This window comes from Lycium ferocissimum, unplaced genomic scaffold, assembly GCF_029784015.1.
Source record: "Lycium ferocissimum isolate CSIRO_LF1 unplaced genomic scaffold, AGI_CSIRO_Lferr_CH_V1 ctg13780, whole genome shotgun sequence".
Classification (NCBI taxonomy): Eukaryota; Viridiplantae; Streptophyta; class Magnoliopsida; order Solanales; family Solanaceae; genus Lycium; species Lycium ferocissimum.
Window position 1 is genome coordinate 1 of NW_026715072.1, and position 12,570 is coordinate 12,570.

General features: G+C 41.5%; 1 long non-coding RNA gene across 2 annotated transcripts; it reads left to right on the forward strand.

The window, feature by feature from the left end:
• Nucleotides 1-4,743: 4,743 nt before the first annotated feature.
• Nucleotides 4,744-10,678, forward strand: LOC132042169 (uncharacterized). Of its 2 annotated transcripts, none has more exons than XR_009411376.1 (2): nt 4,744-8,352; nt 10,385-10,678. It is a non-coding gene; the product is annotated as an uncharacterized LOC132042169 (long non-coding RNA). The 2 variants fall into 2 exon arrangements; XR_009411377.1 differs by having other exon boundaries at nt 4,744-8,343.
• The last annotated feature ends 1,892 nt before the right edge of the window (nt 10,679-12,570 follow it).

Below are 12,570 nucleotides of genomic sequence, written 5' to 3' on the forward strand. Positions count from 1 at the left end.
ACACCCCCCCCGGGGGGCCACCCTTTTTCCGGCCTCTCCCCACCTCCCCCTCTCGCCGTGCGTGCCCTCGCCTCCGAGGAAAAGAAAGATAGTCGGATACCAATTTGGGTCAGCGAATACCACTTGGAATAAAGTAGCACGAAAGAAAGAAAGAAAGAAAAGGGAGTTTTCCTAGTGTCTGGTAGCCTCTCGAAGATAAGTACAGACGTCTCTGTATCGATTCACAAGACTCTACTAGACATGTCCTTGTACGACGAGATCGACAAACTTAAAGCCACGATACCAGTGCACATCCACGACCCGACCCGCCGCGGCGCCCCCAAACTAAATCTAAGTGGGCGAACCCATTGAACATCTATCCATTCAGAGTCGATTTTATATTAACCAATGTCCATCAATTATTACTCATTCAAGCATCGAATAAACAAAATAATTCATGCCATAAATACTGAAATAAATACGAAATTTCAAAGAATAACAAAATTCCCAAAATTCGAAAGTCATCGTACAGGACTCTAATCTAAAACATGTCTAAGGAATGAAATCTGACTAATAAATATCTATAATGTCCATAATAAGAAAAGACATCATAAGAAGAAGATCTTCGGGCGGCCTGGCATGAGAAGAAGCTCACCCTAAAACTATCAGCAGACATCCTCCACGCTAGATGTGAGGGCGAGTAGCAGTCTCTGTACCACAATCTGCACTCAAAAGAATACAGCAAAGTAGTATCAATACAAACATTATGTACTAGTAGATATCATAGGCCGACTAAGATTAGTATCATGCATATTTCATAAGATCAATAGAATAAACACGCCAGTCAACAAACATGAATATCAATAAGCTACACCAAGTCAACCAATGATAATCACAATCAAATCACCAAGATATTAAGAATCACAAACAACCGAAGCCACACGGAAACAAGTTTACCACAATAACAACACTCACTGTACACACATGCTAACTGATATCATTGCCCAGTAGTCATGACCTGCAGGGGACCCATGGTGTACATGTACCACTCGTTCCGGATTCACTCCTCGGACCCGAGCACAAACCTCTGCTCCGGAACGAACCTCGGACGTGGGACATATCAACGTACCTCTCATTTTCGAAACCACGGACCACGAGCCCATAAACTAGGTCACATGTGTGCCTTTCCATACCTCTTCACGGAACAGTGTTTCTGACCTTTTCATTATCAATACCCAAATCATCATTTCATGTCACAATACCGTCGAGAAGATCATAATAGCTTCTCATCACAACACATCCACTGCAGATATAACATGCAGGAATAGTGACACGAAGCCTACACAATCACTCAATCACATACACATAGGAGTTTAGCCACACAATATCATACAAGAAAACTAGACATGCTTTCTACTAAAGAATTCACAAAACATGCAATCAACTAACCAAAGTCTAACTCTAGTAGACCGTAACCTACCTCAATGTAGAGCTAGAACAACGCAAGTCACTCGGCTACAGATTTCCCCTTCCTTAAAGCCTCAGAACGCTCAAAGTCTAGAAATAAAAGGCTCAATTTGTTATAATTCCTCAAATCACAAGTACCACTTCAAGAATACCCTTCCTTTTACCCCCATTCCAAGGGGTGGATGACTTTCTAGGTGTTAAGCAGCCTATCAAGGGCCTTAGTAATCATTAATCATCAATTTATATCCATATTCTATCAACATTCCCCTTACAAGCAGTTTTTATGGTCAAGACACCATTTTTATAGAACTCTAGGCCTCAATTCACTTAGTTTGTGGCCCTAAGTGTTCAATTCATGGTTAAGAGAAACTAACCCAAGCCTTTAGATGATAACTAAGTGATAATATCCATAACCCCTCGAGTTTGGAAGGTTTATTAATTTTCTAGGGTTTCTATTTGAATTTCACCATTAAAGACCCACAAAGGGGATAGCAATCATGAAGGAGAATGGAATGATAGAATGGAATAGATGGAACTTACCTCTCAAGAGTTTTCTTGCCCTAGCTTGGAAATTCACCCTAGGTTCTTGTTGGGAACTGTGTTGGTGTTTTATGAAAAGAGAATGTGAGACTAAGTATATTAAAATCGGGCTACTTTTTTTCGTCGACCGCTACAGCGGTCATCACGCCGCTACAGCGGTCCCGCTATGGTCAGTGGCATTATAGGCGACGCCAAAGAATGCAGCGAGAACGCTATGGTTGTAAATGTCCACGGTATAAGCGACGCCACCATAGGAGTCCACCGCCCGCCATAGCGGCCACTGAGAACATGGATGGCCGGCGCAGCGGTCAAACTGCCGCTATAGCGGTACCACCGCAGCGGTACTTCTACCGACACAGCGGTCTATTTTGGGCAGTGAGCTCTACTTTTGTCTAGTTTTTTCCCCTATCCCCTAGCATTTCATCCGAGGCCTCAAAAACACAAAACAAACATGTACGTATACATAAAGATGCCCCACGAATCCATCCATGGCCTCGAAATTTCCAATGGAGTTCTAATTTTCTACGTCACCCCCCCCCCCTCCGACAGACTCAAGAAAATTAAGCAATAACCACAAATAAGTCAAATTTCAGCTCACAAGATTTAGTTTCTACTAGTTCGTTCTACCTTTGGAAAGGTTCTATTCGGAAGGGTGATCCTACATTTCCCATAACGACCAGAAGGGTCATTACCGAAGTATGGACCATTTTTATAAAAATATAAAAACGGTCCGTATCCCAGGCCGTATTTGAGGCGGTGGCAGCCCATTTTTTATGTAGGTGGTGGCCATGCTTTGGGACATCATTTCAAACCTAACCTGATCCAAATACACCCTAAAGATCTCTAGATAGTATCCCTTCCATCCCAAGCTAAATCTATAATGTTAAGACATCATTCTACCCTCGAAATGTTCCTAAAGGTTGTGTATTTCCTTCTCTCATCTTGTTGTCTAATTGGAAGCTCTTTGGGGTGAAGTAAACTTGAAGAAGATGCTGTCCTTGCTAAGTTGAGGTAAATTTCCCTCTTCTTAAGAGTATCTAAAATTTATCTATGTCATAGTCAACTTGCTAGAGGGATAAATGTGAATTTACATCAGAAGATCGTATATGTTGTTGTTCTTGTCTTATGGACAGATTGATGGTTGGTCTGAATTAGGTGGTGGTTGAATATTGATAGATTGGATGTGTTATTGTTGTTCTTGTTACTTTGAGTTTATGGGTTGCGAAACAAACAGGGGAAATGCTGCCTGATTCATTACAGAATGAGTGTGCAGCTCGATATACATAATATACTAATATTTGCCTAGTTTAATATGAATGTTATGACTGTTATAGGTTGAAGTGCTACATGGGCTGCTTGGATTGTGTTATCCAACAACTCATCAAAGGTATGTAAGGTTTTTGGTCCCCTTATTCTTTGGCACGAATCCAACTATACCTATTAACGAATGTTCCATAAAAAGATTAATCCATTCTAATGCTTCCCACATCTGATGTTTCATGATTCAATATGTTATTTGTTGCTTTAGCTTATTATGATCCACGTTCTATTGAAGCTCTTGTTGACAAGGATAATCACATAACGATATTCGGAGGTCACCGACCTTACGTCACTCCGAAGGGCCCAGATGTTACTTCTATAAGTTCATCGTGCATTTTATATGTGTGTATATATATATATATATATATATTATTTTACTACACCGAGTTATGCTATAGTCAGCCGAGTACGACACCTATTATGCAACCACTGATCAGTTGGGTATTACTACCAAGCCTCCCATGGCCGGGTACGCTTCCACAGAGCCTCCCATGGCCGGGTACGCTTCCACCGAGCCTCCCATGGCCGGGTACGATTTCCACCAAGCCCTATTATGGCCGGGTACATTATGATGATAATGTTACTTATATTTTTCGCAATCACAGCATACATATCATACTCCCCTGTGGCAAGCTCAGGTTACAGGTTGCTCTTCCCTGACTTAGACTTATTCCATTACTTGTTATTCCATTCCTGCCTTACATACTCAGTACTTTTATCCGTACTGATATCCCATTACTTGGGACACTTTATTTCATATTGCAGGTCCTGATAGTCAGCTTAGAGGACCCTCTCAGTAGGCTCGCCTGGTTCAGCGGCTAGTCAGCAAGCTCTAATTATTCTGACTTGCTCAGTTTTAGGTATGTTGTTATGTACATGTCGTATATGTATCTTTTGGGTATGGTGAGGCCCTGTCCCGACCGTTATGTTACATTATGCACTCTTAAAGGCTCATAGACAGATGTTATATATATAGATGTCACATATGGCCTTGTCGGCTTTAGTTTGGTACTAGTGTTGTTGTTGTGGCCTTGTCGGTCACGTTGTCATATGTAGACATTAGTGGCAGGTGATTTCTTTACATTATACGTATGTCACAGGGTTAATCGTAGTTGTATTAGGTTGAATATGTTGAATGTACGCTAGGTGGTGCTCGGCCAGTAAAGTCGGGTGCCCGTCATGCCCCATGGTTTGGGGCGTGAAAAACTTGGTATCAGAGCATGTTTGTACTAGGAATGTCTATGAGTCGTGTCTAATAGGGGAAGAGCAACCTGTAACTTGAACTTTCCACAAGGGATTATGACATGCATGATGTGATTGTGAAAAATATGTGTACATCTATAAGTAACATCATCATAATGTACCCGGCCATAATAGGGCTCGGTGGAATCGTACCCGGCCATGGGAGACTCGGTGGAATCGTACCCGGCCATGGGAGACTCGATGGAAATGTACCCAACTATGGGAGGCTTAGTGGATATACCCAACTGATCAGTGGTTGTACAATAGGTACCATACCCGGCCGACTATAATGTTGCTCGGTGTAGTAATTCCCCTAGTGGCACCCATACTAATTCCCCTAGTGGACGAACCAATCCCCTTAACCAATCATCATCTACTTGATTAATTTTAACACATTCAAGAATATAATGATAATATAAAATCTCCAAACTATCTAATCATGCTATAAATAAATAATGGTGCGAAAGTCCTAAATATTACAACCCCAAAATTCGAAAGTCATCGCACAAGGACTCTAAAACATAACGGTCTAAAATAATCATAAATGTTTGAAATGAAATACACATCCAAAATAAGAAAGATCTTTAGGCGGCCTGGCATGGATAGGAGCTCACCCTCAAATCTGTCAAAAACTGGCCTCACGCTAAATATGAGGCCTGGTAGACGTCTCTGGATCCCAATCTACACTCAAAGGAATGCAGCAAGGTAGCATCAGTACAAACACTATGTATCGGTAGATATCATAGGCCGACTAAGATTAGCATCATGCATACAATCATAAAATCAATAGAATAGACACATGGGCACAACAGCATATAGCCATATGAAACTATCAAAAAGAATCACCCAACACCGAAATAAGATAAGCCCACACAAACAACAATCAATAAAAGTAACTCAACCCGTGTCATTACCAACATAACCATAACACACGAATTTTCTCAACTCTATCACGTATCCGTACACACATGCTAAGTGGTATTGTTTGCCCAAATAGCTATGACCTGCAGGGGACCCATGGTGTCCATGTACCACTCACTTCAGAACTGACCTCGGATCACGAGCCCATAACTAGGCTCCATCCTCACCCCCTGTCAAATGTGTCTTTTCATATTTATAATATTTTTCTCATCACAATGTATTTCCGTTCCACAATCAATAAAGGATGTGAACAATCAATAAATCAATATCAAGGAACACATGTCACAATATCACAAGTCATATCAAGACTCAAGAATCAATTCAGCAATAGCATGATTAAGGCAGTACTTCAAGTCAACAAGAAGAGTATTCATTAACTCCTTCTTGATCATAACATAATAGTTCATCACATAATAAATTAATCAATGTCAAACTTAGGAATTTCCAACCACACTTTATGTCCAAAGCCCTAATCATGCTTCTCCTATCAATTTCATAACATATACAGTCAACTAATACAAGTCTAACTCAAGTAGACCGTAACCTACCTCAAAGTCGAACTAGAACAATGCAATCACTCTGCAATAGCCTTCTCCTTTCGCAAAGCTTTAGAACGTTCAAAGTCTAGCAATCATAACATTAAGTGAGTAATGGATCATCTACTCAAACAAACAATAATTGGGGAAGAGAACCCAACTACTTCTACCCTTTTGAAATGGGTGAACTACCACTAAGTGTGAATTCATACTAACATCAATCCCAATAATCCTATTCTATCTATTCATGGGTTTTCCACTCAATTCAACCCCTTTCAATCAGTTTTTAGGCTAAAGCTTCCATTTTTATTGGAACCCTAAGTCTCAATCAACAATTTCCACCATTAACAACCAATTTCTCACCCTCGGAAGTGATAATCTATGCTTCTCGACGATTAAACAAATAATAAAATCAATAGCCCATTAATTATTCAAGGGTTTACAGTTTCTAGGGTTCTAAAATTTTCTTCCACCATTAAAGGACCCTTAATTCATGTAGGACTTAAGAAGATGATGGAATGAACAAAGTAAAGGGTTGAGACTTACCTTTCAAGAGCGTTTTAGCCCTAGCCTTAGAAATTTTCCACAAGAGTTCTTGGGAACTATTTTGGAGTTATGTAGGGAATGGGTTCAGAATAAAGAATATAAAACACTGATTTTGCCTCCCGTCTATCACTGCAGCGGTCAATGTCTCGCTATAGCGGGAAATCTCCTGCTATGGCGGACCTCATTAACTCTTCCTGGCGCCCGGCGGTGATCCACCACCAGCTACGACTGACTCACTACGATCCCACAGCCACTGCAGCGGTATATTTTGACCAGTAGCTCTGGTTTTTCCACCAGTTTTCACCCAAAAATCCCAACACCAATCCAAGGCCCTACAGATGCAAACCTAACATGCACATATACATAAAAACATGCTATGGAGTCACCCGCGACCTTGGAATTCCCAACGGAGGTCTAGTTTTCTAAGTTACCCCCATAACAACCTAGCGGGTCGTTACATCAGATATCAAACGGGGTGTAACACATCGCTTGTAAGGTAGACATTCTTTTTATATGACAACCATGTAAGGTCCAATATGTACATATATATGATACTCAAGTAACCCTGTGAGGCATATAAGTCAAGTTTTAGCTGATTGCAAGTTCAAGGTAGTGCCCACATATAGGGAAAAATCTATCAAAAATTAGTAGAGAGACCTTCCCTGTATACCTCTACATTCGAGGACGAATGTTCTTGGGGGGGGAGGGAGATTACACCTCGTACTTTTGTACGCTAAGCTATGTCAAAAGTTAATCGACGTAAGCTCAGAGAATAAGATTATTATTAAGATTACTACTGCTTAAACCATGTTTAACAAGTGTTAAGTAAGTTCCGTGGAGATTAGAGGTCAAGCAAATCGAAGGGATTAAGTTTCGTCAAGATCCTATGCTTGGATAGTAATTACGGCAGAATTTGTCTCAAATTTTCGGTGATTTATCTCCAAGCATATGATGAGTTATGGTGTGCATTAACTATCCAAATTCAAGTTCATCGATTCTAGTTTCTAACGAAATAAACCGTTCGTTAATCGGAGCTTTGCATAAAAAGTTATGTACGTTTTAAGAAAGCGCTGCAGAGTAGACTCGAAAAATGGTGGGAAGTACGGACCGTTTTTATAAAAACAGCCCATTTTCTAGGCCGTGTTTTGAGGCGGTGGTAGCCCATTGTTTTTATGTATTTAAGATGGTGGCCATGCTTTGGGGCCTCATTTCACACCTAACCTGATCCTAATACACCATAAAAGCTCTCTAGATAGTATCCCTTCCATCCCAAGCTAAATCTACAAGGTTAAGACACCATTCTAGCCTTGGGAAGTTCATAAAGGTTGTGTATTTCCTTCTCTCATCTTGTTGTCTAATTGGAAGATCTTTGGGGTGAAGTAAAATTGAATAAGATATTGTCCTTGCTAAGTTGAGGTAAATTTCCCTCTTCTTAAGAGTATCTAAAATTTATCTATGTCATAGTCAACTTGCTAAAGGGATAAATGTGAATTTACATCGGAAGATCGTACATGCTGTTGTTCTTGTCTTATGGACAGATTGATGGTTGGTCTGAGTTAGGTGGTGGTTGAATATCGATAGATTGGATGTGTCGTTGTTATTCTTGTTGCTTTGAGTTTATGGGATGTGAAAGAAACAGGGAAAATGTTGCCCGATTCATTACAGAACGAGCGTGCAGCTCGATATACATAAGATACTAATATTTCCCTAGCTTAATAAGAATGTTATCATTGTTATAGGTTGAAGTGCTACATGGACTTATTGGATTGTGTTATCTAATGACTCAACAAAGGTATGTAAGGTATTCATTCGCCTCATTCTTTGGCATGAATCTAACTATACCCATTAACGAATGTTCCATAAAGAGATTACTCCATTCTAATGCGTCCCTTCTCTAATGTTTCATGATTCAATATGTTATTTGATGCTTTAGCTCAGTTCTATTGAAGCTTTTGTTGACGAGGATAATCACATAACGATAGTCGGAGGTCACCGACCTTACGTCACTCCGAAGGTGTAACGATCCGCTAGGTCGTTATTAGGGGTGACTTAAAAAACTAGACCTCCGTTAGGAATTCTGAGGCTGCGGGCGAGTCCGTAGTGTGTTTTTATGTATATGTGCATGTTTGGTTTGCGTTTGTAAGGCCTCGGATTGGTGTTTGAATTTTTGGGTGAAAACTGATGGAAAAACACGAGCTACATGTCAAAATAGACCGATGCAGCGGCTGTGGGACTGCTGTAGCGAGTCAGTCGTAGTGGGTGGTGAATCACCACCGCGGGGCCGGAAGAGTTAGTGAGGTTCGCCATAGTGGGAGGTTTCTCGCTATAGCGAGACTGCTGCAGTAAGACATCAACCGCTGCAGCGGTCGACGGGAGACATAATTAATATTTTATATTCTTTATTCTGAGCCCATTCCCCACATAACTCCAAAACAGTTCCCAAGAATTCTTGTGGCGAATTTCTAAGGCTAGGGCTAAAACACTGTTGAAACTAAAACACTGTTGAAAGGTAAGTCTTGATCCTTTACTTTGTTCATTCCATCATTTTTGTTAATTCTGATATGAATTAAGAGTCCTTTAATGGTGCAAGAAAATGTTAGAACCCTAGAAAATTGTAAACCCTTGAATAATTGATGGGTTATCGATTTTATTGTTGTTTAATCATCTAGGAGCATAGATAATCACTTCTTAGGATGAGAAACTGGTTATTAATGGTGAAATTTTTTTATTGAGATTTAGGGTTCCAATAAAAATGAAAGCTTTAGCCTAAAAAACTGATTGAAAGGGGTTGAATTGAGTGGAAAACCCATGAATGGATAGAATATGATTATTGGGATTGATGTTAGTAAGAATTCACACTTAGTGGTAGTTCACCCATTTGAAAAGGGTAGAAGTAATTGGGTTCTCTTCCCCAATTGTTGTTTGTTTGAGTAGATGATCCATTACTCACTTAGCGTTATAATTGCTAAACTTTGAACGTTCTGAAGCTTTGCGAAAAGGGAAAGCTATTGCTGACTGATTGCATTGTTACAGTTTGGCTTTGAGGTAGGTTACGGTCTACGTGAGTTAGACTTGGATTAGTTGATTGCATATGTTATGAAATTGATAGGAGAAGCATGATTAGGGCTTCGGACATAAAGTGTGGTTGGAAATTCCTAAGTTTGACATTGATTGATTTATTATGTGATGAACTATTACGATATGATAAAGAAGGAGTTAATGAATACTCTTCTTGTTGACTTGGAGTACTCCCTTAATCATGCTATTGATGAATTGATTCTTGAGTCTTAATATGACTTGTGACATGGTGACTTGTGTTCCTTGATATTGATTTATTGATTGTTCATATCCCTTATTGATTGTGGAATAGAAATACATTATGATGAGCAAGATAATATAAATATGAAAAGGGACATTTGACAGGGGGTGAGGATGCGACCTAGTTATGAGCTCGTGATCCGAGGCCAGTTCCGGAGCGAGTGGTACATGGACACCATGGGTCCCCTGCAGGTCATGGCTATTTGGACAAACAATAGCACTTAGCATATGTGTACGGATACGTGATAGAGTTGAGAAAAATCATGAATTATGGTCGTGTTGGTAATGACATGGGTTGAGTTACTTTTATTGATTACCGTTTGTGTGGGCTTATCTTATTTCGGTGTTGGGTGATTTTTGTTGATATTTTCATATGGTTATGTGTTGTTATACCTATCTGTCTATTCTTTTGATTTTATGATTGTATGCATGATACTAATCTTAGTCGGCCTATGATATCTACCGGTATATAGTGTTTGTACTGATACTACCTTGCTGCATTCCTTTGAGTGCAGATTGGGATCCACAGACGTCTACCAAACCTCATATTTAGTGTGAGGCCAGTTTTCAACAGATTTGAGGGTGAGCACCTATCCATGCCAGGACGCCTGAATATCTTTTTTATTTTGGATGTCTATTTCACTTCAGACATTTATGATTATTTCAGACAGTTGTTCATTCTTCAGACAATTATGTTTTAGAGTTCTTGTACGATGGCTTTTAGATTTTGGGGTTGTAATAGTCAGGACTCCCGCACCTTTATTTATTTATGGCATGATTAGACAGTTTGGAGATTTTTATTATCATTATATCCTTGAATGTGTTAAAATTGATTAATTAGATGATGATTGGTTCTGGGGATTTGTTCGCCCACTAGGAGAATTAGTGTGGGTGCCACTCATGGCTACTTAGGTCATGAAAAAGTTAGTATCAGAGTTCTAGGTTCATCGATCTCGTTGTCCAAGGACCTGTCTAGTAGAGTGTTTCGGATCGGTAAGAAGACATTTGTACTTATCTTCGAGAGGCTATGGGACACTAGGAAAATTCAACTTATTTCTTTCTTTTGTGCTACTTGATTTTAATTGGTATCTGGATTATTCAAATTGGTATCTGACTTTTCTTTCTATTCCCTCATAGATAGCGAGAACTCGTATGGCAGTAGCAGCTAATGAGGTACCCGCGCCGACCACTGGGTCGCAGCTCATGGTGAAAGATAGGCCCCTGGGGCAGCAGTTCATAGTAGAGGCCTGACCAGGTGCCGTGGCCGTGGTAGAGGCAGGGGAGTAGCCGAGCGCCGGCCCGGGGAGCGGGGACTCACCTGGTGTGCCCGGGCCGAGCCCCCGAGCCTTAGGTGATTCCGGATGAGGCGGCCAGAGAGTTTGCGTAGCCTGACTCGGCTGACATTATAGCTCCTCCAGTGTTGTCATACATCATGGTTCGACTGTTGAGCCTCATTGAATGGGTTGACGGGCGGTGTGTGTTACCGACCTGTTCCAAGTGCTCGAGTGCCGAGTGGGTGATCCACTCCGGGTGGAGTTCGTGCTCGGGTTACGGCATGCTTCTCATCGTGGCTCCTCGTTTGGATGAGGCTCCAGGATTGTAGGTATTTCTTAAAGTAGTGGGAGGACCGGTGTCGACTGGGGATGAGCATGATTTGTTTTGAAGGTTCACTAAGATAAAGCCTCCAGAGTTCTTTGGTAACGAGATTGAGGATACTTATGAGTTCATCATGGACTGTCATGAGAGGCTCCATAAGATAGGGGTAGTGGAGAAGTATGGTGTTGAGTTTGTGACCTTCCAGCTCTTGAGTGATGCCACATTATGGTGGAGGGATTTTGTAGCGTGCAGACCAGCGGGATCACCTCCATTGACATGGACTCAATTTTATCAGGTGTTCTTAGACAAGTATGTTCCTCGTACTTTGAGGGTCTGCAGGCATGATAAGTTCAGTAACATTGAGCATGGTAGTTTGTTTGTGGCTGCTTATGAGGCTCGATTCCACTCGTTATCTCGTTATGCCCTCCAGCTTGTGCCTACTGAGGCGTAGAGGGTTAGGAGATTCGTGAAAGGGTTGAATACTGCTCTTCGGTTGTCAGCTCTTCAGCTTGCAGCATGGTTACAATAAGTACGCGAAAAAGAAGGCCCGAAAGGGTGGTAGTTTCAGTGGCTCTTTCTCTAAGGGCCAGAGTTCCCAGGTCTATTTGGGACGCTCGTTCGACCAACCCGTGCTTCGGTTAGAGGCCCATCGGTGGCCGGTAAAGATAATTCAATCAACCAGGGGGTTCGCAGGCCAAAGCTCCAGATTATGGTGGTTACTCGGCTTCATCCGTTTCTGTTCAGCGTCCGACGCTAGACCGTTGCTGCTTTGAGTGTGGTGATACGGGGCATTTCAAGAGAAATTGTCCGTACTTAGGAAAGGTATCCAGGGTACTCAGTTTCAAGCTCCTAGAGTTCCAGCATCAGGTAGAGGGGGAGTACCTTATGGGGATAACCGCGCTCAGTCTAGGTGTGGCGATCACGTGACCGCAGAGGCGGAACCCGGCCCAACAGGCGGTGTTTCGTATGGTAGAGGTGGACGTCGGCCCCGGGGGGCGGATCTCAAACAGGCGAGGGTTGATCGCGGTAGTTCACAAAGCTTGGCGGATGAGTTCATCGCTATGCTTTTCTGGGACATCGAGAGGGCAAAAGGGTTCCGATGCCG